Here is a 24,657-nt window from a genome sequence, read left to right as displayed (position 1 = left end):
TTATCCTTTGAAATAAAAACTGCATGGTGTACTGTAAAAAAGACCGCATAATAAATGCAGACTTATCACTGTATTGTTGGACAGCTATTTTATTTATGTCCAGCTTACTTATTTAGTAGTTAAAATTAGAACTGGATTCTTTCCAGAAGGTTTCAGTACCTGATCTGCTCTAAAGCACAGTGTCAGAGCACTGAACACAGTAAGACAATATGCTTTCACTACAGTAATAAGTGAAATTCAGCCCTGACATGCAAACAGGTTCAACTGAGTGTCCCTAACTTCAGTTTCATTAGAGTTCAGCTTACTAATCGATAACTGAGTCAGCCATTGCTGCAGGCACTCCAAGGAGATGAAAGTGAGAAAAAATTCTGTTCTTTAAAGTATAATTTCCAGGGGATATTAGCTCAGGGGTTCACAGTTACATGCCACCAAAGCACTGACTCAGCCACTCATCCAAAATGTCATTGGGAGAATTTATCCTTGGAGCAAAGTGAAATTTCTGACTATCTACAGCCATTGTTCTGGTTAGACTTTTCAGTTCAAAATGTGCACAGTAGACAGGAACGTGAGAAGTACTGAATTCAGATAAATCAATAACTTATGTAAGAATTCATCTCTACTGTAGGCATGTGCTTGTGAATCATTCAGATTCACCCTGCAAAAGAAAATAGAAAATCCTACATATGCACCATTAGAGTTAACCGATTGGTCAATTATCCCCCAATTTACAACAATTTTTCTGGCATTTGAGATAAAAGCTCCAGATTCTGCCATTGTGAACCAGTTAAGGGAGGACAAGAAAAGAAACATGTCTTTTATTATTTATTTATCTAGTCTTCATTTTCCTTTAGTTTTTTATTTCAATGCTTACAGGAAATCATAAAACCTGGGCAGAAATTTAAAATAAGTTCCTTCCATTTTTAAATACCATCACAAAAGGGTCTAGTGAGTTTGCTTACTCTTTATTTTAGAATTACCAAATTTTTGAAGTGCTTACCTGAGAGCCTGAACTAGGATGTGGCAATCATGGCATCAGCAGTTGTGTCTGTGGTTTTGACTCCTGTTCCTTATTCTATGGCTTCTGGCACTCTTCCCTGCACTCTGCTTGTATCTCAGCCTCATTCTCCTTTTCCAAGGGTTTGATGCAAAAAGTTGCATTCCTGCAAATCTGCAAGAATATTCATAGGGTTTTTTGGCAAAGAAATGCAGGAAATCACAAAAATAAATACAGAAGAGAACTGGGAGTAATAACTAGAGTTCTCCTGAGGTTTCTCTGATGAGAGCCTTGTGCATCTATGTCATATTCCTTAAAGAAATTATGCTCATGCAGTTATCCAGCTTTTGTGCACATTTGTGAATAAGTTTACCTTATATATCTCTAGAACACAGTTTTCACATCCAACTAAAAAGACCTTTAGAAAAGGTCTTAGCTGTAATTCTCTAGTTCCTTAACAAACACCTAAAAGGTGCTTCAAAGAGAAGAAAGGCTATTCACATACTTTTCCCTTACGCAATGTCCTATGAAAAGACATGACACAAATTTTGTGACATGAAACCCTGCAAGCTCATGCTGCATCAGGCATTAGCATGTCCAGTAGCAGTACCCACTGCTGAGAGAGCAAGGCTTCAGTGTGCCCTTGTTCCATGAGACAATCATTAGCTTGTGAACAAATGTGTCTAATTTGAATGCTTTCATAGAAACTGAAAGGTTCTATTGAAACAACTACTAAAGGTAGTTAGCTGTCATCGCTTAAGCAACAAGGAGAAAATCTATTTTTAAATGGAATTATTTTTAAATTAAGTTTGATAATTTGTGATATTTGGGGTGTAACTCTAAAAGTGTCAGGACATAATGAGGGGAGGAATTTCTCTGGGACTGGGGTCCAGGGGCCGAGGAAGCTCTCCTAGGGTGGTAGCTAAGGTCAGTCCCAACATCCTAGTGAGGAGCAGGACAGATTGGTACAAGATCATCAGGTCATCAGGTACAGGAGAGGACAGCAGCAGACTGGGCTCTGGCACCTCCCTGGGGGTGGAGATGGATGAAGACCAGGACATAAAATTGTCCCATTGATGAGATTGTCCTGGCGTGTTTTGGCCAGAGGGCAGGGATCTGCCAAAGCTGGAGACCCATGTCCTGTGGTGTCACTGAGGCAGGGATTGACTGCCCAGAGGAGCTGAAATGGACTCCAGAGCCATTGGCAGAGAGAGGGGAAGAGATATCCTGGAAGAGGTGCAAACTGTGAATGCCCTCTGAACCCTGACAAGAAGTCCCTAGAGACCAGATTTTGTGCTAGTCATTGCAATATTTAATTGCAATCCATATGTGGACTGATGCTATGGAATGCCACAATCGTTAGTAGGATCCACTACAATAACATTATAGGATATGGAAATGATATCACCCTATTTTACAGACAGAAACTTGAGACACAGAGCCATTTCAGAAGATTGTGAGAAGAAAAAATATTTTAATCACCATTCTCCCTGTCGTAAAGAAATAGACAACCATGAGATTGTAATTTTGGGCTGAGACAAACTGCTGTGATGCTGTGGACAGGATGAGGACTGTAGGGCCTGCATTGGCTCTGAGTACAGCAGTGACCCCTTTAAGGTGATGGGAAGTACAGTTCCAGTGTTGCAGTACAATTTTTTGGAAGAAAAAAGTCCACAGGGCTTTTCTGTCATTCTTTCTGAAAAAGTATGTGAAATTGTGGTTATTTCATATACATTCTGGTTCAATTTCCAAGTGGTCAAGTTCTTTGGAAAGGTAAAAATACATGCTTAAACTGATACAGGTATTATGGTTCTGCCCTCAAGAGGATGAGACAGAACACAGAATCAACTCAGTTGCATGAGTTCTTTCCTGGATCTGAACCATAAATTTCAATTCTGGGAAGCAAAGAGTCCATCATGCCTTGAGTTAGCTTTAGATCAGGAAAAATGGAGAGGGAATTATTAACCAAATGAAATGAAATCAACCAAGGCATCAGTTCAGGATCAAGCTAAAAAAATAGGTTGTTCATTATAATTGGCCCAACTATTCCTCTGTGCTTGTTTTGTAAATTTAATTTCTTTTTCCTACAGGCCAGTCATTGTCACCTGTCTGCTTGTGGTCATCAAAGGGCATGAATAAAGAAAAAGAAGAAATAACAGTTCGGTATGAGAGACCATTCCCCTTTTGCAATGCACTTCTGTGCAGTGGCTGTCAGAGTACAGCAATATGACAAAACATAACACAGAATATGACTGGGCTTTTTATTTCATTTTCATAGTTAAAAGACCTTTCTTGAAATTGCTTTTCATTGTTTATCATCTTGCTCTCACTTAAAAAAGACAGGACCACCTGCATATAGATAACAGCAAGGGAAATGAGTTTTGGTATCTCCTATTTAAAGTACAAACATTGCTCTTTATAGTCAAAATCTTCTAAGGGATTGATGGTATCTTGACTGTATTTGTTTTACTTCTCAATTCAATTTACAGAAAATGTCCTGGTGCAAGAAGCAACAGAGTAAATACAGTGATGCACAGAATAACAGCATTAAGTTTCTCTCATTTTGGTCACTTGCCAATACTCCACCTGAATATGAAAAGAAGATTCCAGCCTTAGAATTCTGTGGTTTGTCTGAAACACTCAGCAATGCTAGGACAGAGAACACAAAAATTAATATTTTTGGATAACTAAAAAAATGTGGTTTTTCATATAAATCTAAGCTTCCCCATAATTTGTCTGGGAGACCTGTAGATCAGCCACTATATCTGTGCTTCACCAGTGTGAAAATCACATCATGAAAGAGCATAGAGGGGAAAGGAAATAGATGGCTGGAATTTATATATCATTTTTCTGTAGAGCTGAGATATTAATCAGGACACGGAGTCCCTGGAGCTAAAACACAATCCTGTTGTTGTGGTATATACTTACCTTTGTTGTCTAAAATTACCATTTATACCCTGGTGTAACTGGGATCTAAAACCAGTTTTAATGATCTAACATAATTTCTTAACGTTTCCTTTTTACTTAGCCTAAAATATTCTTCTGTGTCTGGAAAGCATTACTCTGAACAAGTTGAAAGCTGTTTCATGAATGGTTGGATACTTCTTGCTCCTGTCTTAGTCCCCTTGGAATCAAGGTGCCTCAGTATATTCTGCAAGGATTCTGAAAACTCCTCATGAGGCTTTTGTTGAGACATGGTACAAAAAGATGTCATGGCAAAGCATTCAGCATTCTAAGTGATTTATTAGCTGGGACACTCAGCCTGGGTTTTGGCCTTGGATCCAAAAATTACATCCACTTTCTGGCCCAAGAACTATTTAATGTGAACTGTACGAAACTGGAGTAGCAAGATCTATACTCAAAATCTCCCATATGGTTCAGTGGCCTTAGCACAAGGCAGAGAGTTCTTCCTCTGCCTTTCTGAGTGCTGCTTATTCTTCCACTCCATATTTTTGGATGTCATATGTCTTTTCTGCCAAGAAGTGTATCTCCAGCAAGATGAGGAAAAAGAAGCTTGCTTTTTGGTTGCTCAAATTGTTCTGATACTAAAATTAAGGAGAAACTGAATAATACCTTTAGTGTAAATTTTCACTGGAATACAAACTAATATCATAGTAAGTTCTGTTCAGATCAGTTCTAGAATCATTATATATATTTTTAGATTTTCTTTTCACTGGACTACCTTAATTCATTCTGGAGTAGAAATGAAGAAATTGAGCCTCCTTGATTAGAGATATTACCTTATTTGAACTAAGAATGTTATGAAAAACTAAGAATTTTCTACAATGGCTAACAAAAGAAGCACTAAAACATATTTTCTTGTGAGCATGACTTTAAATACTTTGGAATTGAAGTTTTTAGTGTTTTTTGCTTGTCTCTTCTTTGCTCTCATGCATTTGATATGAAATAGTAACAGAGGGATGGGGTTTACTTCTCCATCAAGAACAATTCATAGTTGCTTTTCCCTTGTCAAACTTTTTTTTTATTAATTCCTTCAGTGCTAGGTAAAGAGATCTAAGTGTGGGATAAGTCCTGAATTTGAATTATATTAGAGACAGCCTTAAATAGCTAACTTTTGGTAAGAATTCTCCAATAGGCCTTATCTCTGTGTTTTGAAAAGTCCAATTGACTCTTGCCCATGAATCATATTGGATTTAAAGAAAGTTGGCAACCTGAGAAACTTGACACCTATTTATTTTTATTCCAGCTCTGATCTTAAAGTGCTCTACACACTGATGCAAGGTGAGATGTTACTCATAATTTACCTGCATGAATTGTAGTAAAAAAGAAAACTGCTTAGCAAATCTGACACTAGGTGCGAAGACAAAAATAACCAGGAACCTCTGTTCCTTTCAAATCAGCACTTCCTTTCACACCAGACACCACCAGGTAACTGTGCTTGGATTGCAGGCTTGAGCTAAATTAAACCAATGACTTAGTGTGATGCCTTCATGTCCCATTAGCCAGACTCCCTAAGTCCTGGTTGCTCCTAAATGAGAAGTCTGTTGTTTTATTTCATTGACTGGGTTTATGGCAATGAAATTCCATTACATCATGAAAACTTCTGACCTTTTGTTGCATGTTTTTGAGAACTGCACTGCTAACGACTTTTCATATTAATTGGAAATCTGAAAAACAGATGTTTCAGTACAATTTTTCATTCCTTGATGTTCAGTCATCCTGCTAATAGTACTGCCACCCATCAAGAGACAATGGACTCAAGATAGTGCAACAGGAGTGTATTGGTTTGAAAACAAACCAGTGGGAGATCACAAGTCAAGATTGAAATTAAAAAAAAGTGAAATAATACAAGGAAAAAGCACTGACAAAGTCAGATACAACCTAACACCCTGTTAGGGTGGTAGTAGCAGTCCAACTGAAGTAGTCCAGTTGAAGCGGTGATCCTGTAAAGGTCTAGTCTCCAGCTGAAGATCCAGTGGTAGCTCTCATCCTCTGGGAACCCAGTAGACAGGGCTCCCTCAGGCAGTTCCAAGGCCAGGTTATATCCAGGTGGGAACACCTGGCTCCTCCCTCCTGGGCAGAGCATCCCACAATGGGATGAGATAAGTCCATGAGTCACACGGTGGGTCCCTGATGGCTCATTGTCTGTCATCCGGAGTGGGTCATTAGCAGCTGATAGCAGCTAATGGCCCACAGGTGGTGGTAATAGAATACTTAACTACATCTATATTGCAACCTAGGACAAGGAGTAAACTGAGTATTTGACTAACATCAGTGTCTGATCTCTGCCTGTGCCAGATAACTCACCCAAAAATTTAAAGTTTTACTTTGTTCACTTTGTTACAACACACAGTGAACGTGACCCTCCTAAAGAGCGTAGGATATTATCTAGTGCTTATAAACCAAAGGAATTGAGGGCTTAACTCGCTCTGATCTACCAGCCCTGCTGTCAAGGCAGAAACCTTTCTTCAAAGACCAGGATAGGCTGGGTAATAACTCCTACCGGAACCTCCACATATTTCATCTCACCTGTCAAAATTTTTAGCCACTGTATATCAGAGTGGTTCAGTTGTTCAGATGATGTGGATCAGTTCAGTTAACGTTTGTCTTTCCGTTTTTTCTGTTCAAAGGCTGAAATGAGAGACTAAATGTAAACTCAACATGCACCATAAAAGTGAAGAAATACAGCTCAAATAGTATTTTGGTAAGATATTCAAACGATAATCCTATTTTTTTTCACTAGAGTTTTTTTTTTTTTTAACTTGAAGAGCTTGAGGTGTATCCCAGACAAAAACTTGGGACAATATTCTTTTTAGATCAGTTTCAGCAAATATGTAGTATGTATTTTCCCAATGGCTAACAAAGGGTAGTTCCCTGTTCACCCTGTTTTTGATCCTGTGGATGTTTTTACCTAATGAGGCTGCTCTTTTATTTCAGGCATACAAATTAATGTGTTGAAAACTCAAAGTGGTGGGGTCTTTGCTTTCAAACTGGTAGAACATTTCTCTATTTTTGAGGGACTCGTGCATTAACAGAAGGATAACATATAAACCCAAAGCTAACTGTTCATATAAACCCACGACTAACACAAGTTAATATACATTATTTTAAGACTAAATTAAAATCTAAATTAAAATTCAGTTCCACTCACAAGAGTGGAAGCAGTGGGTCACACCTGTGCCTATTCGAACCCTCATGTATATATTGGAGTTTTACTGCAAGAAATACTATTGCTAAGAGGTGGAAGAGGTAATAGCAATTGTCCTGACAAATTGTCTCCCTGAAGATATAAATAGCACACTTTTACAATATTAATTGAAGAAGGATCCAGGAATAGTAAATACACATTTTATTCTATAAATCAGTTTGACATACTATGGCTCACTTGAAACATATCCATCTGCGGTGATCAGAAAATTAATTAATATAAGAACAGGAAAATGAGAACAGAAGACATCCTGGAAGATTGTTCAGATTTCCAAAGGAGCTTATTAACAAAGATATATTCCTGTTGTCAAAACCCTTTTTTCAGCCATCTTTCTTCAAGGCTTGTGCATAATACCTATGAATAGAACCTCAGCCATATACAGGAGAGCTGAAGACATATGGCAAATCTCTTACCAGAATGTCTTTCTAACTTCACTGTGAGACTACACATATTTCCATAACTTTCTGAGCCATAAATCTTTAGATCAGGAAAAGAACTTTAAGTTCTTAAGTTTCTTGTAAGACTCTACTGCTTCTTATATACTGTGTGATGTCTCTCATAAAGTTCTTTTCATGTGACCCAAATTCTGGGAAGATCTCTGCCATTCAAGCTGGTGATGCCTGAGGGAGAAATAGGTTCCACAGGCCAAAGGCAGCAGTGGCAGAGGAGGAAACCAAGGAAGGAGGAGTAGCAAAGAGAACCCAAGGGGGGCTGGAGGAAGAGGAGGGCTAGAGAGGCTTCAGGTCCAGAGCAGGGATCCCTGGTAAGGGATTTCTCTGTCTTTATCTCAACCCACAAACATTTCCACCCTATTGTCTTCCCTGTGCTATTGAGAACAGGGAATGAGAGAGATGCTGTGTGGGAGTTTGACTCTCAGCCAAAGTTAACCCTCTCTGGTCCTGTTGACTTTTAGATGTGATGGAAGCTTAAGGGTCTCATAAGAGAAAGGAAATCTCATTCCTTTCCAAGAAAGGAAAGACAGTCCCCAGTTTAGTGACACCTTCTGTGAATGCTGTTTTACCACTTGGAGCTCCTATACTCATGGCATTACCCAAGTTGGTGCAGATTTATGAAGTACAGTATTTAAGTGTGTAGACTTTCCTTGTGCCAATCAATAAGTGACATGAAGAGCATTCATGACTGCTACAATTGCTTGTTTCTGTGCTCAACAACTTCAGCTCAGGTTCTTGTGCTGAGTTATAACTCTGAGCAAGTAAAATGTTTCCTTCTTCATCAACTCCTGCATTGGTTTACCCCACAGACCCATACAAAGCACACTGCAGTCTCTTTTTGTAAAACTACATCACACAGGTCTCAGCAGCACTGGTAACATCTGATGCTGTCAAAAGCATCAGAAAGATGTGAAAAAGTTTTGCTGACTGTTTCCAAATTTGACTAAAAGCATCTGCACAACTATCAGACTCCATTAATCTGTAAACAGCAATTATTGCCTGTTCACGTAACCGAATATTAATTGCAAGAATGAATCTAATGTAATATATAATTAATGTAACAGGATTCTAAAAACACATGCATTAGTGAAGTAAGAATAAGTCAGTCATACCTTTAATTATCCATTTATGTTTCAGTTGTTTTCAGTGAGATAGAATCATAGATTATAAAAGCCAGAAGAATCCTCCATTTTTCTCTCATTTGTTCAGCAACAGGCTGTATATTTGGGTTAATGTGAGAACAGAAATTACTTGCCTACGGCAGAATACAACCTGCAGACATATAAATCTGATATCAGAGTCCTGTTACTAGTGAACTAGTTGTTACTAGTCAAGTTAGCATTACTTAAGGATTCAGCCAGTACTTACACCACTGCAACTAAAAATTCTTCTTAATTTGGACAAATTTTGGTTGTAGAAAATGTAGCTATTTAGTATTAACCGGGTTGTAAAAAAAGCACAGCCATGGTAAACCACTGTTCCCTAACCATGATAGACTGTGTACACACAGGCACTACAGCTCTCAGGGTTTGGGTTTTTATCTATGAAATTCTTACACTTGTCAACAGGAGTTGTGTGGATGTATGTACAGCAGAATTTGATCATTTTTCTGTTATAAAGAGTAAAATTATAAACAGAAATATCAAAACAAGGTTTGAACCATCTTCTTGTCGAGAAATTGATTGAAGAAGATGCAAGGGCAAACAGGGATAGGACAAGGGGTGCGGGCTTCAAGCTGAAAAAGGGCAGCTTTAGATTAGATATTGGGAAGAAATTCTATACTGTGAGGCTGGTGAGGCACATGTTGCCCAGAAAAGTTATGGATGCCCCATCCCTGGAAGTGTTCAAAGGAAGGCTGGATAAGGTTTTGAGCAACCTGGGCTAGGGGAAGGTGCCCCTGCTGGGGGGAATGTGGGGAGGGTTTGGAACAAGATGCTCTTTAAGGTCCCTTCCAACCCAAACCATTCTATGACTCTATGTTTCTATACATTGCAAGACCAAGAGTCTTTTGTATGAAAACAAAAGGAAGCAGAGGAAGAAGGGACACAGAAAAAAAAATGCAACAAAGATCTGTAAAATCAGATCTGGTGTGGAGTCGGTAAATAGCAAAAAAATTGAAAAAATTGGGGAAGACGAATTGCACCATTAATGGAATTCTAAGATAAGAAACTTTTTGACAGGGATTAGACAATTTAATGAGACAAACATCTATCACAGGCTATTAAATATGAAGAAAGGTCTTCTGATTAAGAAGGCCTCTGAATCACCTATCATGGTGCTGAGAAAATGTTCTAGTAATTATTGCAATATCCTTGTCCCATTCCTGTCTCTTTTTCTTATACCACTCACAGTGGTCAATTCTTCAGTCTCAATATGATACTCTATGAGGTTTTAATCAAATCCAGAACCATTTCCTCCTGGGAATAAGAAAAAAAATGTTATTCATAACCCAGGGTATCTCATCTATAGGCATAAAAACAATAATTCTTTTGTTTTCAATGAGCACTGCAATCATCCTAATAACAGTAAAATCTTCTTGATTACTGAAATCTATGCTAGGTTACCTTTGTTTTTAAGAACTATTGCCAGTTAGTAATCACAATTATGATGCAAACTGCAAAACATCTGCATTTTAGCAGGTAATATTTCCTACATAGATTTTCTTTGTTTCCACTTTTTAAAGGTTGCTTTATTCCTAACAAGTTTTATGTAGAAATGTTCCTGGAATACTCTCAGAGATTATTGTCAGAGTGAGCAAAGGTCAGGCAAAAGAAGTGCACTATTAAATCTTTGAGGAGATGACAAGAGTGTTCAGCAGATATAGGCTGATTGAATTATGCTAATCTGCTTTTACTCACTGTCCTGGTTTTGGCTGAGATAGAGTTAATTTTCTTCCTAGTACCAGGTGTAGTGCTGCATTTTAAATTTAGGATGAGAATAGTGTAGAAAACACATGGATGTTTTAGTAGTTGCATTCAGTCAGGGATTTTTCTGCTTCTCACCCTACTGCACCAGCTAGGAGTCTGGGGGTGCACAAGGAGCTGGGAGGGGACACAGCTGGGCCAGTTGACCCCAACTGGCCAAAAGGATATTCCAGGCCATGCTATGTTATGCTCAGTATGTAAAATGGGGAGGGAAAGATGGTTGGAGTCATGGCGCAATCAAAAGATGGCGTGCAATTGCATTTGTTATCATTTTTTATCAATATATTTTTATATATATATATATAGAGAGAGAGAGAGAGAGAGAGTATAATTTGCTTTCTAACTTCTAATTATCCTACTGTTGTCATTATTATACCTTCCTTTTTTGCCCTATCAATTTTTCTTTATCTCAACCCATGAATTTTATGTTTTTTCCCCAATTCTATCTCCCATCCTACAGGGCAGGGTGAGTGGGCAAGAGACTGTGTGGTATTTAGATACCTGCCAGGTTAGACCACAACACAGTTCAAACATACAATTCCTCCAGCAAGGTTTTGAATAAAGTGCATTTTAAACAGGATAAACAGCAAAGCTTATCTTTCTGCAGGGAAGCTTCCAGCACTGATGTCTCACTGAATTGAGTGGACAACTCAGTGTAAATGTGCATGTGCATTCCTGCAGGGATGTGCACAGCATTGCTCCAGCATGGTGAGAGGAGAGTGTTGTCTGCCCAGCCAGAAGCTCAACAGGATGTTGGCACATATGAGAAAATAAAAGCCTTTTAACAGTCTTACCTAGATGCATTAAATATACATACTCATTTATTCACACTCACACACTGCTCTGATTATATGCTAATTTCTCCATTTTTAGTCTTTCAAAGGGTTGTGAGGTAGATAAGTTGTGACTACATCCTTTTTAACCAGAGAAAAAAATGGATTTTCCATTAGCAACCAAGGTAGAGAGAGATACCTCCATACTCTAGGCCCTGACTGGCAGGTCCTGCTTCTCCCTGTTTATGGAAACTTATTCTCAAAGTGGCTGAAAAAGCCATTTGCTGGCACTGAAAGAGATAGCCCATCCACTTTTTCTGATATCTATGATGTAGTTTAATTTTCAATTAAAGTCCAGCACGTACAGAATCAACATTTTGAAATATGCATTTTAATAGATAAAAAGCCTTTATCTTTGAAAGCTCTCTGACTGTTTTATTACATTTTAGTTATTCCAATGAGAAAAATCCTCTACCATTCTATTTGTCATTTTATTCTTTTGAAAGGATCAAAATCTTTTATATAGCTAGCAATATAAAACAAACATAGTTCATGTTAAAATCAATACTCATTGACTTTTCAAAGCAAAACTGTTTCTACCTCAAGAGTTTTGATTTATTTTTGTGTTGTATCATGAAACATCACTTTAGCTAGCAATCCATATTTTTACTAATAACACTTATCCAGCACATTTTCACTTCAATTTATTTAGTGCTGATCATCCAAGCATAAGAAAACACTTTGCAAACATTGTCTAACTTCAAAAAAAATAAAGCATGTTAGTAAAAATAACACTTTCATTCACAGTATTTCTCTTTGTGCCTTTTCAAAGCCAGATCTGTTGGGTTAACTGGCGGTTGTATGTTTTCTTATTTTTATTTATATTTTTCTTGCAGAAGTCACACAAGGTTGTGAAGGCACCACTGCAGAATTTTTACATTGTTACAGTGAATCTAATCTAAATCTCCAGGTCTGCTGGAAACAGAAACCCAAAGTGAGCTCAAGACCTGTTTTATTAGATATTACAGAACAATAGTGTAAGGATGAGATTCATATCTTAGCTTTCTAGATAACTGATGAAGTAATAAACAGTTATTATTACTACTACTACTGCTACTGCAGATGACAAAGCTATCACAAAAGCCCGTTTAAGTAGGTAATACTCCAATATACATGTGAAAATAACTCACAATTACTGGTAAAGAGACATATCTGTCAAGAATTAATTTCTGTTATTTGCCATAGTTAAATGGTACTGCAGATCCTAGAAAAAGCTCTGATATTTTTCTAAAATGGCAGATCAACATCCATGTCTTACTTCATCATATTTTATTTTCTGATGTAATTTCATCTATTCACATTACATTATTTTTATGTTCCAAAATGTAGAAGGAATTGAAAAAGACAATAAATGGAATATTTTGGTTTCTGGACAAGATATTTTTCAGTTTTGTATGTAATAAACATTTTTTTCTAAGTTAGTATCAATGTTTATTGTCCTTTAGGGTATTTTTTTTTTTTTCAGCTTAGATCAATATTTGTAATGTTAAGTCAATATGCCGTGACAAAATATTTGAACTTTATGTATATTGCTTCAAAATACTTTTTACATTCTCTTTAAGGCAGTGTTCAGTTCAATACTGGACAAGATATGCCAAAGTTAGAGTTTTCTGTGCAGTTTGGAAAATCCAGAAATAGTCAGTGTGTAGTGAAACATCACAGTTTTTATTCATTCACAGAATCACAGAAACACAGAATCATTTAGGTTGGAAAAGTACTCCAAGCTCATCAGGTCCAAGCTTTGACCAGTCACCACCTTGTCAACTAAACCACAGCATTAAGTCCAATGTCCATTTATTTCCTCAACTCCTTCAGGGATGGTGACTCTACCTCCTCCCTGGGCAGCCCTTCCCAGTGCTTACAGCCCATTCCAGAGCTGTCAATTCCATGTTGTCCATGTCTCCTCCTTGGGACTTAAGACAGGTTTTTCTGACAACCCTGCTCTCTCTCTTTCTCACTTGCAGATCTTTGGTGTTTGTTTTCTGCTTATCATGAACTCCCTACAGTTCAGTTCATCTCCAGAGGAGCTTGAAAACTTAACTTTCTCTCTCTCATCTGCCTACTTATTTACTTCCCCTTTTGACCCATTCCACAATCTTTTATAGTTGAACATTAAGCCCATTTGTTAAAAATAAATATTCAATTCTCTCATTTCTGAGCTGTCTTCCACTTAATGTTTCTCCAGGAATCACAGAGTGGACCTCAACTTTTTTTAATTGCATCTTCTAGTTGAATCCTGCTGTAGCACAAGCAGTAATTAGGTCTGTAAATCTGAGCTTTTGAGGACTTTTACCTATAACTGAAGAAATATTTACTCTGTGTCTGTCTTCCTTCTTCCTGCATGTAGAACTCTTCAAAGACCTCCTGTTTTGTTAGGGGAACAAAACACAGCAATACAAGCTGGAATTTGTACCAGCAGTTAGTGCTGAATTTCTACTGTATTGAGCCCTCAACAAGTACAGGTATAATCCATAATCCATAATCCACACCTGAGAAAAAAAGACTAGCAACAAAATGCTTCACACTCCAAACTGCAGGACACTTAAAGTAAAACAGAATAATAAAAATAATACTGGTTTTGACGATTGAATCATGAAGTATCAGCAAAGGGTAATATTCTTCTAAGGGTAGGTAGAAATGAAACACCATACTGCCTCAAAAGGTAACACAGTAATTTAACAGAATCATAGAATATCCTGAGTTGGAAGGGAGAAACAAGGGTCTTCAAAGCTGAAGTCCTGGTCTATTGTGATAATAGCTGCAAGTTCCCCACACCCCTTTCTTAACGACTGTACTTGTCACCTATTGTCCTGCCTTCCCTACTCCACATAGTCCTAGCCACTCCCCCAGTTTTCCCTAGGGGCTGTTCCAGTGCCCTAACACCCTCTGGGTGAAGGTCCTTTTCCTAATATCCAGCCTAAACATCTCCTGACACAGCTTCCATTTCCTTTATGCACCGCCGAAGCAGACGAAAGTGGTCTTTCCTGGTGATGACAGTGAGAAGCTCTATTAAAGTCTGCTGCAACATCCTCCAAACCGCAACACTGGTCCTGCACAAGACAACCTCAACAATCACACCATATGCACAAGAGAATTGCCCAAATTCCTCTTGAGCTCTGCCAGGCTTGGTGCTTTGACCATTTCCCTAGGGAGCTGTTCCAGTGCCCAAACACCCTCTGGGTGAAGGACCTTTTCCTAATATCCAGCCTAAACCTCTCCTGACACAGCTTCCATTTCCTTGATGCAAAGCCCAAGTTGATGAAAATGGTCTTTCCTGGTTATGACAATGAAAAGCTGCCATTAAGGTTTCCTAAACTCAAAAAGAAAATGGATCAAGGAGATGAAAAGATGCACAAGCATTAGCTAGTAAAGTCCAAGCCTACAATCATTAGGAGACAGGCCTTTTAGTTCATGAGGTTCTTTTAAATTTTTTTTAATTACTCCTTTTTTTCCTTCAATTCTTTTTTCTTTTCTTTTTCCAGGTACAAAAGCCTGAAAACTACACTGCAAGAGTACTTGTATCCCCAGTCCATGTCAAAAGGATTTTTTCTATGACCTTTTCTTTTTTTTTCCGCAGATCTTAAGTGGCTTTGAAGATAACTACACCTCACACCACAAGTGTAATATCTTCTCAGAGAGTATAGACAATGTAATTTCAAAGGCAAGTCCTGACTAGGATGCTTGAGAATGATTTAATGAAACATCTTTTTCTGCTAGTTTGAAATAATGTGTTTATTGCAGCGGACAGACTTTATAAGATCAAACTATTGGTGAAATTCATACTAGAAAATGTTTCTTGAGGTAAAAAATTTCTACTCAGCACAACAGACATGTATTAGCCTTTGAAAAACTTGGTGAGGAGGAAAGTGGGGCAGTCTGGAGGAGAAGACAAAGCAGAGCCTAAAGTGCCACTGGATTGTCATCCAAAATGAATTCCCACAATTGTACACTGGTGGAAAGGTTTCATAACTTCATTTCTATTTCACATGCACCTTGAAAAAAAGTTCTTCCTTCCACTTGCTGAGCATTATTTTTTCTCACAGCTTGAAAGTTTAACATACTTCCTTTTACTACTCGCCTAACTTATCAACTTTTCATAGGTTTCCTGTATTTTGCATATGGATCATCCATACCAGAAATGTGTGCATGTAATAAGCCTCCTGTATAATATCTGCCACAGACATGGATATATATCATGAATACCCTAAAGCATCCTAAGTGGCAATAAGTGTCTGTTTGTAGGAAGCTGAACTGAATCCCTTGAGCAGAAATACAGGAGTTCAGAGGATCATTCAGCTGACTTGTCAGTAAGTTAAATTTAAAATAATTTTCTGTCTACTCTTAAAGCACTCAAAATCCCATTAAAATAAAAGGGAAATTGGGTACTGATGGCATATGAGGACACCAGTATTCACCTGTCTTAATGGAGAGCTGAAGTCCTTACTTAAACTTCAGATTCATTTTAGACTTCCTATGTGACGTCTTGTAAGTCAGCAGTAGTTTTATATCAAATATTCTCAGTTTAATATTTGTTTTCTCGTGAAAGGCACTGTGAAGGTATATGTTGTTCTTAAAACCAAGTGATGTAAACAACCTAGATGCATATATTTTTTCAGAAGTACCCCTTATCTGCAAGGTATCACTTACAGAAACATTTCTGCCCAACTCCCTTTGTCATAGATGACAAAGGCTGTGCATTTCAGGATGAAGGGAATAAGAATACAGTACTGTGAAGCTGATGATCTGCAGTACTGCTCTTGAACAAATCAATAGATCTATTCAGCTTTGAGAACACTATGCAGCATACAGGACCCTAAATTATGTGCAGTCAAACCACAAGCCTGCAAATCCACTAGCAAAGCAAAGTATTATTTCACATTATTCAGTGAAGTTCTTGTCATTAGATATTTCCAACAAACAAGTGAACACACAAAAAACAAAAAGCATTGAAGGATTCTACAGAATTTGGTATCTAAGTATTGATTTCATGGAATGTATGATATCAGCAGGAATTTAACAAGCCCCACTAGATCACTGCTATACCTCGTGGAGAAAGATGGATGTTTTCACCAGCAAGGCATTTGGGCCATTGTAGGCTCCTTATTTAGGAAAAAAATTCTCCTTTATTTTCAACAGATAATCTTTCACAATCTGTTTTCCTGTAACAACCAATAAAGGCATACAGACAACCAGCTCAAAGCATTTATTTTTAATTCTCAACAAGGTAAGGTTGTCTCCATATGAGTGTTTGCTGTCATTTTGAGCACTGTGGGACTGGAGAAGAGTGTGGCTTTCCTAAGGTCTGTGTAGCATTTGCCATCTGAGTGCAGATGTCTTCACTGTCCCAGAGCATCATTAAAGATCTCTCTAAAATGCTCATTTTAAAGCAACTTGGTTTACTCTGGTGAAGTCTGTCTTAGTCAAATGAAAGTTACCTCTCTCTTGCTCAACCCATTCAAAGCAGCCACTTATCACTCAGTCTTGTGTTACTCTGAACCTTTTTCTACATCACACCTGGAACCAAATAGGACTAAAGGCAGGAATTGGAAAAGAACCAAATAATTTCAGATCACATACTATACCCAAAACCAAACCCTAAACAAAACAACAGTACAAGAAAATCAGTGAGAAAATTACCTCAGGACAGAAGAAGACAAACATTTCAGTTTGGTCTGCCAAGCAGTCTCTTTAATATGAATGGACTTAAAAAAGAAATAAATCTTTACTGGAGTCAGACTACAGATTTACACTTTTAAAATAAATAAAATATATACAAATATATGCAAATATATGCACTAAAATTATACACCATATTTTAAACTCATATTATTTTCTTCTATTTTCAAAATATAGAAATGATCCTTTAATAATTGTTTTGATTGCTGCATTAGTTGCTGGTTGAAAGAGAAAAACTGAAAAAAAACTCCATCATTAATAGACCCTATATATTTTCTGCTATGCAAAAGTATAAAAATATTGTATTCAAAACCTTGTTGCTGGCAAAAGGAAACATAACTTCTATGTAAAATCAAGAATGTGTAATTGAAATCTTAACAGCCTACTCAAAGAATTGTTACTAGTCTAGACCAAAACAAGACAGGAAAAGGTACATATAACATTTTATATACATTCACTAGTGCTTTACACCTGCTTTTTACTTCTGTGATTTGCTGCTCCATGCTGGTGTTGAACTTACTGTATGTGAATTGTTTTACCTTTTCCAACCTAAATGGTGCTGAGATTCTGTGAAGCTGTGGTCTGCTACTGACAATGACAAAATAACATTTACTAAAGTTCAGGGTTACAGAAATAAGGTTTAATGGCATTTTCATGGCTAAGGTTGTTTAGTACATATACCATGACAATGGTAGTCCAGACATTTTAATTTCTTTCTTTACACATTCCCAGATGGATCATGACTTTTACCTCTCATAGCTCAGTTTAGTGTCCTAAGAAAGAGAACAATATTGCATTTGTTGAAAAAATATCATAAAGATCAATTAAATAATGCTTCAGAAGGATTTCAAGATCCTCTGAAGAGCCTTTATCTTTTGAAGTGCAGAACACCACAGCTTTATTGCAGCATTTGAACACACATTTAGCTTGAACTGCTGGGACTTCTCATACATTTAAAGTTGAGCACAAGAATAAGTGTATCAAGGAAAAGAATCAGAATACACAGAGTACAAAGCACTCAGCAGGGTTGAATTCAGAATGGTAACTAGACAGGATTAAGGTATTATTTGAATTGTGTTTCCCCCATCAAATTTTGTCAGGCAACCCTGAAAACCAACATGCACTGTGACTGATGTCCTGGCTGCTTTAATTTGTGATGAGCATCAGTGAGACAAATTTTGCATGCCTTGTTCCTCTTGAACATTGTTTGGAAGTGTCCCAGTGAAATCATTAGATTGATATTACTGCATAAACTAATTTTTAAAATTGGCATCACTATCAGAATGTAGAAACTCTATTTTTTTCCTTTCTCCTGTATTTTAATTTTTCTTTTGCCCTATATTTGTCTATATTTTTCTTCTCCTTTTTTACCATCTCCCTCCCCCTTTTGCTTCATCTCTCTCCCTTTTCTCCCTTTCCATTTCCCTTTCTCTTTCCCTATTACTATTATTCAAGCCTTCCTCAAGTAAAAATCACACAGAAGACAGAGTGGGAAAAAGGACCACAAGGACCACAAGGACCACAAGTACCAAACAGAACTTGTCACATTTATACAAGAATACCAGAAAGATGCAAGGAAATTCCTGGGATTTCCTCCTTCAGTGGCTCTCAGCAAAGGTAATTAAGGAATTGTCCTGGGAAGCAGATGCTGTCAGAGATGCAGAGCTGCCATTACATCCCTACTTTGCTCACACTGCAGCTCAAGACTGAATGTTTTGGAGGAATAATGAGTGGGGCAATGGAAGGACAGTGGCTCATACTGCAGCAGTGTCCACAAGACATTTTGCCCAACATAATTTTCCAGAGGGATCTGGTGCTACAGAAAAATAGCAAAACAGACAAGAACATGTAGCTCTTCACAGTTGTCATGAGCACACATTGCCCATTTTCAAGCAAGAATCATCTTCATGATGAGAAGAAATGGCCTCAAGTAGGAGCAGGGGAAGTTAGATTAGTTATTGGAAAAATTTTGTTCACTGGAAGGGTGGTGAAGCATTGTGACAGGCTGCCCAGGGAAGTGGTCCAATCACCATGTGGGAGGGATTATTAGACTGCAGATGAGGTGCTTGGGGACATGGTTTAGTGGTGAACTTGGCAGTGAGGGGTTAAGGGCTGGAGTGGATGACCTTAGAGCTCTTTTCCAAACTTAATGATTCTGTGATTCCAAGACTGTTCTGCTTACTGAGCACAGCTGATTTAGGGGAACATAAACACAAACATTGCACTTGGCTTGAGAATCCTAATGGACACCACCATGCCCTCCAACCTACACAATCCAGCAGGGAATTAGAAAACTTAAGTATTTAAAAATGGGCCTAATCCCTTTGCACACAAGCTCATAGTCACACCACAGACAATGGCCTTTCAGCTCCAGCAGGGGATGTGCTGCCAGCCCAAGTGCATAAAGAATGCCCAGCAGAGCCCTTATCTGCCTCCCTGGGCTGCTGAGCTGTTGCAGATTCAAAGTGTCAGGCATCATTGTGTGGACCTGTGATGTGTGGATACTTTCCAACACAATCTGTGCTGTTACATTGATTAAACTATTTTAGTTATCTGGGTCATCAGACCACAAGTCATTGATTCGTTGCACAAGGGTGAAGGAAAAAGGGTGTGGATTTGTTTGCACTGGGTTTTATCCCCTTATCGCTGCAATCAAATTAATATATTATTTTTCGTTCGTAAGACACAAAGACCTTTACTTTTCACACTAATTTAGAGAGAAGGAGCTGATAATTTAAGGGCTAAAGGTCTTCATTCAGCTCAAAATCATGAAACTGCAAAATTTTAAATACTCTTGTGGCAAGCTGCTCTGGCTCTATTTTTGAGGAAGAAAAGAGTGAATTTAATTTTTACATTGTTTTATATCTGATACTTCCTGAGTTATTCTGCTGCTCAGTGAAAAAAAAATCTCATATTTGATTCATTTTTCACTGATTGGATAGAATTTTAGTTTATGTGCAGAGATATTTATATCTCTGAAATTAGAAAACAAATATAAAAAAGCCAAGCAAATATCAGAATGAGAAATTTAATGGTGTTTAATTTTTTATGGAAAAACATATATAAAAATATACCAGAGTAAAGTGGTGCCATTGAGTGTAACAGTTTAGAACAATCTAAGGAAAAAATTTAAATATTTATAATCCTTTTTCTTCATTTTTATGTCTACCTACATCCTAAGACTTCAGAGTTAGAGGGAATGATTATAACATGCAGAAACAGGGCTCAAATGTATTGCCTTAGAAGACTGTGGCAAATTTCCCATTAACTGACAAAACCATAGGCAGTAAGACAGCTTGGTGCTTGGTCTGGCCTGTTGAGAGCCAGGGTCTGGCAGACTCACCTTTGTGAGGAGATGAACCAATATAATCAGGTTATCAAACACCTGCCTTCAACAAGTGTTAACAAAAAGATTAAATTTTGATTAAAACAGTGGCAATTCACACCAACAAAGAAGACAGTTTTACCCACTTGTGAAGTTCAAATCTGGATTACATGTGAATCTCTCTTTCAAGTATGTAGGAAAGTATGAACTTTGTCTTGGATGGACAAATTATATTCCTCCTTTTCAAACTCAATTCTTATCACCTTTGTTATGTTTCCTTTTTCAGGGAAACACAGCCTAATTGCTGGACTATGTGCCAGAGGGTGGAGAGGGCACTTCCAAATCAAAATCTTCCATTTTGCAGAGACATGGGGCCTGACGGTTAAAAAAAATGGTGTGGGAAGTGAGAAATTTGGTTCCAGACCCCACATCATTTTCTTCTGTATCTAAGACAGTGGAAAAGGTTTTTATTCTGCACTGGATCCTGAATATAGTTACTTGTGCCTCTTCACATTGCACAGAAATTGAGGTAAAAAGGCTGTGCCTTCTTGGCTCATCTGGGTGCATGGTTTCCTTATCTTCCTTATGTGACAGGTATTTTTTGCTGAATAGTTTCAAAACCTCTGCCTTGTCTTTCTGCTGTACTGGTCATTCTATGCTTTGGTAGGTAGAGGGATAGAAAAACTCCTCTCTGGGCTGGAGGAGTAGAAACAATCTCTTGCTCTTTGCAGAAATGTGCTGACTTCATGCAAAGGATGCACTGTCACCTTCTCTGCCACCATTTCCAAATGTCCTCTCTGAGCTGCTGCTTGACCTGCATATTTCTGATAGAGGAAGCTGTAGTTTCTTCACAGCAACAACTTGCTTTACCACTCATGCTGGAGCACTTTGGAATCAACTCTAAATGACAAAGTATGCTTGAGACTTTGTGCTCCAAAGTGGAGAAGCTGATTAAAGTCCAGGTAGTCCTAAAAACCTGGCCAAAGTCCTCCCAGAGTCCTGCAAAACACAGAAAGCAAGTGATATAAACTTGGCTTTCATATATTAAAGCTGTCAGAAATGAGATTGTTAAAAAATATGGGGGTGATTTCCAGCTGATCTGGATTGTCATTTAAATGCTGAAATGCTGAAAGTATCATCCAACACCCTGAAGTTTCACCAGCAAAGGCAGCACAATTGGAGAGCTCTGGCAACTAATTATTCTTCAGCTATAGATGGACCAAAGACAATATTGTTGCTGAGGAACTAACAAGAGGCTTAGAAAATTTGCCAACTCCTTTTTGGCCAGAAGAATGAAGCAAATGTACTTCAGAAATTATTTGCTACAAATTACTTCCTCAGTTCTAATCTTAATCTTTTCAGGAAGAAACCTCTGCTGCCTTTGAAGGTTTACAGTCAATGCTGTCCCACTTCCCTATGTTTACCAGGCTTTCAATGAGTCACTGCTGAGTTACCTCAGTATTTAAATGTGTAGCTGTCAATTCTCTTAGCATCCTACACACAGTAAGACATACAACAATGATCTGAGATGATCACCACATTTCACATAAGGAGGTAGCAAAGAGGAAAGGTTAACTTACTTGCACAATTTCCTTTTTCTTTATGTTTTCCTGCCTTTTTTCAGTGCCAACAGAGGAAATTACTGTCTCTTTATAGCTCACAACCCTCTTGCCATCATTGCTTTGCAGCCTCAGGCATTTTTCACCTATACCTGATGGTCTGTAGCTCCACATGCACTCCTAGGTCTGACATTGCATCCTTCAGCCAACAGACTTGGCCATTCCATCACTCCTCATTGACTCATCAGTGACACCCTTGTTATCAACATTCACCAATCCTGCTGTATCTGCCCAGAGCTTTCTGAAAACAACTTTGTGGAGTGAAAGAGGCTCTATCAGATATATTTTCTCCAGGATTTTATTTTTCAGTTAAATTCTGTGATCTATTATTCTCACTGAGCTAGAATATCTCTGCTACTGGACTCCTCTCCTGCAAACTGCTGTGACATGTATTTCAGGAAACAATCATCATCGTATATTCATATCTTCAGCTTTTTAAATACTTTTCAGTTAGAACCATAAAGTAGTTTCAGCCTTCATCCAACAGAAAGGCTTGAAGAAGAAAAATATTTAGTACCTTGATACACAGCTTCCTTTAGATGGATATTCTTCAAAGACTGTATTATATGGAAATTCTGTCATTTAAAAAAAATCAATATGACCTTCTCTATCACTTAATCTCTATCAGATTGCTTTAAGATGACAAAATGTTAAAGTATTCCCTGTCCTTTTCTCAATCTATGAGCTTTTCCATCTTATTTTCTACCTCTGTCTTGTTGATGAGGGGGAGTGAGAGAGTAGTTTGGTGGACTTCTGGTAGACAGCCAAGGTCAGCTGTACAGAGGGCAAATATATTTTTAATGTTTGATTGAGGAAAAAGAGTCTTTTTTAATATGAAATAAAAAATAAGCAAATAATTTTTAAAAAATTGTGGGAGGGTGTTAAAGTGGCACAAGCTGAAGTGTTGCAGATAAGCTAACACACACATATGTGTACTCCACAAATTAAATTCATTTATTTGTTGCTGTCAATCTTGGACAACTATCTGTGCTCTTTAATAGAGATCCCTGTTCCTGAATCATGCAAGCAAATGGGAGCTTTTTATTACCCCTTGACAGAGAAATACATTGCTCTTTAGGCATTTTTAATGTTCTTTAAGCATTTTTAAAAATGTGTACATTTTATTGGGAGAAAAATATTTATTATCTCTATAAAGAAAAAATGAAATTATTAATTATAGTATTTTATAAAAGAATTTAGGACCACAAGTGGTCTTGCTGGAAGTAGAAAGTAGAGATTTTATGTTACTGTCACTAAAAGATTTGCTCACGCTCTACATTAAAAAATCAAAATACAAATGTAGGCCATCAAGAAGAAACATTGGGGACATAAAACTAGACATGTCTAGTTGTAGAACAGCCTTCCCAATATTTGCAAAACCTTTCAGTCTTGCAAATTATCTGCTCCCCTCAGGCAGACACTTTTAAGGCTTCTTGAAGGACTCAACCAGTGAAAGACATCCATAGGGGAAATGTACTTTTGTCATTGACCTATTCTGAGCCTGGGCAAGGCAATCTCCCTGTCTGCCTTTCCTCACCTTTGTTCAGCTTTACCTGGGGGAAAATACACCATAAACTCACAGGGGTGTTCTTCATGTGAATCCTGGTCGGTCTCAGCAGCAGTTTAAGCCTTTCCCAAATGCTGTCAGACCACAGGTTCACAGGTGTGCAAAAAATCCACAAGTCACAAAAAACCCACAAAATACATGCACATGTGTTCTCTCTGCCTCAAGCCATGCCAGGGAGCCCACTCCTGAAATTATGTCCAATTTAGAAAAGAAACAACTTAATGGAATCTTTAAAAAGACCAGACACAAATTAATAGGGTTTCCAAGAAATTTGAATATTATTATTAACATTTTATTAGAATTCAGTAGAAAAAATGCTTATACTGATTCAAATAGACTGGCTCAGAATCACATGGCATGTCTTGGCAATTTTTCATTTTAGCTCCTGTAAGAAGCAACAGATTACAAAATATTAAAGTATCACTCAAAATGTTCCAAAAGCACTCCTAACAAACTGATCTGGACAGAAAGCCTTTCTTTTCACTCTTCCACTGAGATTTAGAGACGTGTTTTTATTAAATTACAAAGTAATCCTTTCACAAGAAGCATGGCAGTTTCTCTATTATAGCTTATTTCCAGCAATTGACTTACCATGCATGTGTGATGGTGAAAAAAACAGCCCTTAGAAATCTATTTTGTCTCATTAATTTTGACATAAAATTTAAGACTGCAGAGTCATAAAGTATAAATCAGGTGTCATATTGCATCGATCCTTTACAGAAAAGGGAGTTGATCATTCTTGGTTTATTTCACTAGGAAATTATTTGACTGGATTACTTGAATGTTTAATTAAATTGTCATATAACATGAATAAAGTATAAAATATCAAATAAAGTAGTCTTTTGCTGTGACACAACATTAATTTTCTGTCATCAGAAGTGTTTATCTTGTTAGCTGCCTAACTTAAACTTGCTCAGCACCAATCAAGTGTTATATCTGAAAACGCTTAGAATATTTAAATTCCTTCTTTTATTGCCCTCTTGTTAAACTTTTAATTTTCTTTTCTGTTGCAATTAGCATTTATGGAGCTCAATTTCTTTAATAGGCTCCCTTTAATTTACATTTTATATTACTCTACTTGTTTTTCAGGAGATCAGT

The sequence above is a fragment of the Lichenostomus cassidix genome, chromosome 2 (genome assembly GCF_008360975.1).
Source record: "Lichenostomus cassidix isolate B80296 chromosome 2, HeHo_3.0, whole genome shotgun sequence".
Taxonomy (NCBI): Eukaryota; Metazoa; Chordata; class Aves; order Passeriformes; family Meliphagidae; genus Lichenostomus; species Lichenostomus cassidix.
This window is presented reverse-complemented; position numbering follows the sequence as displayed.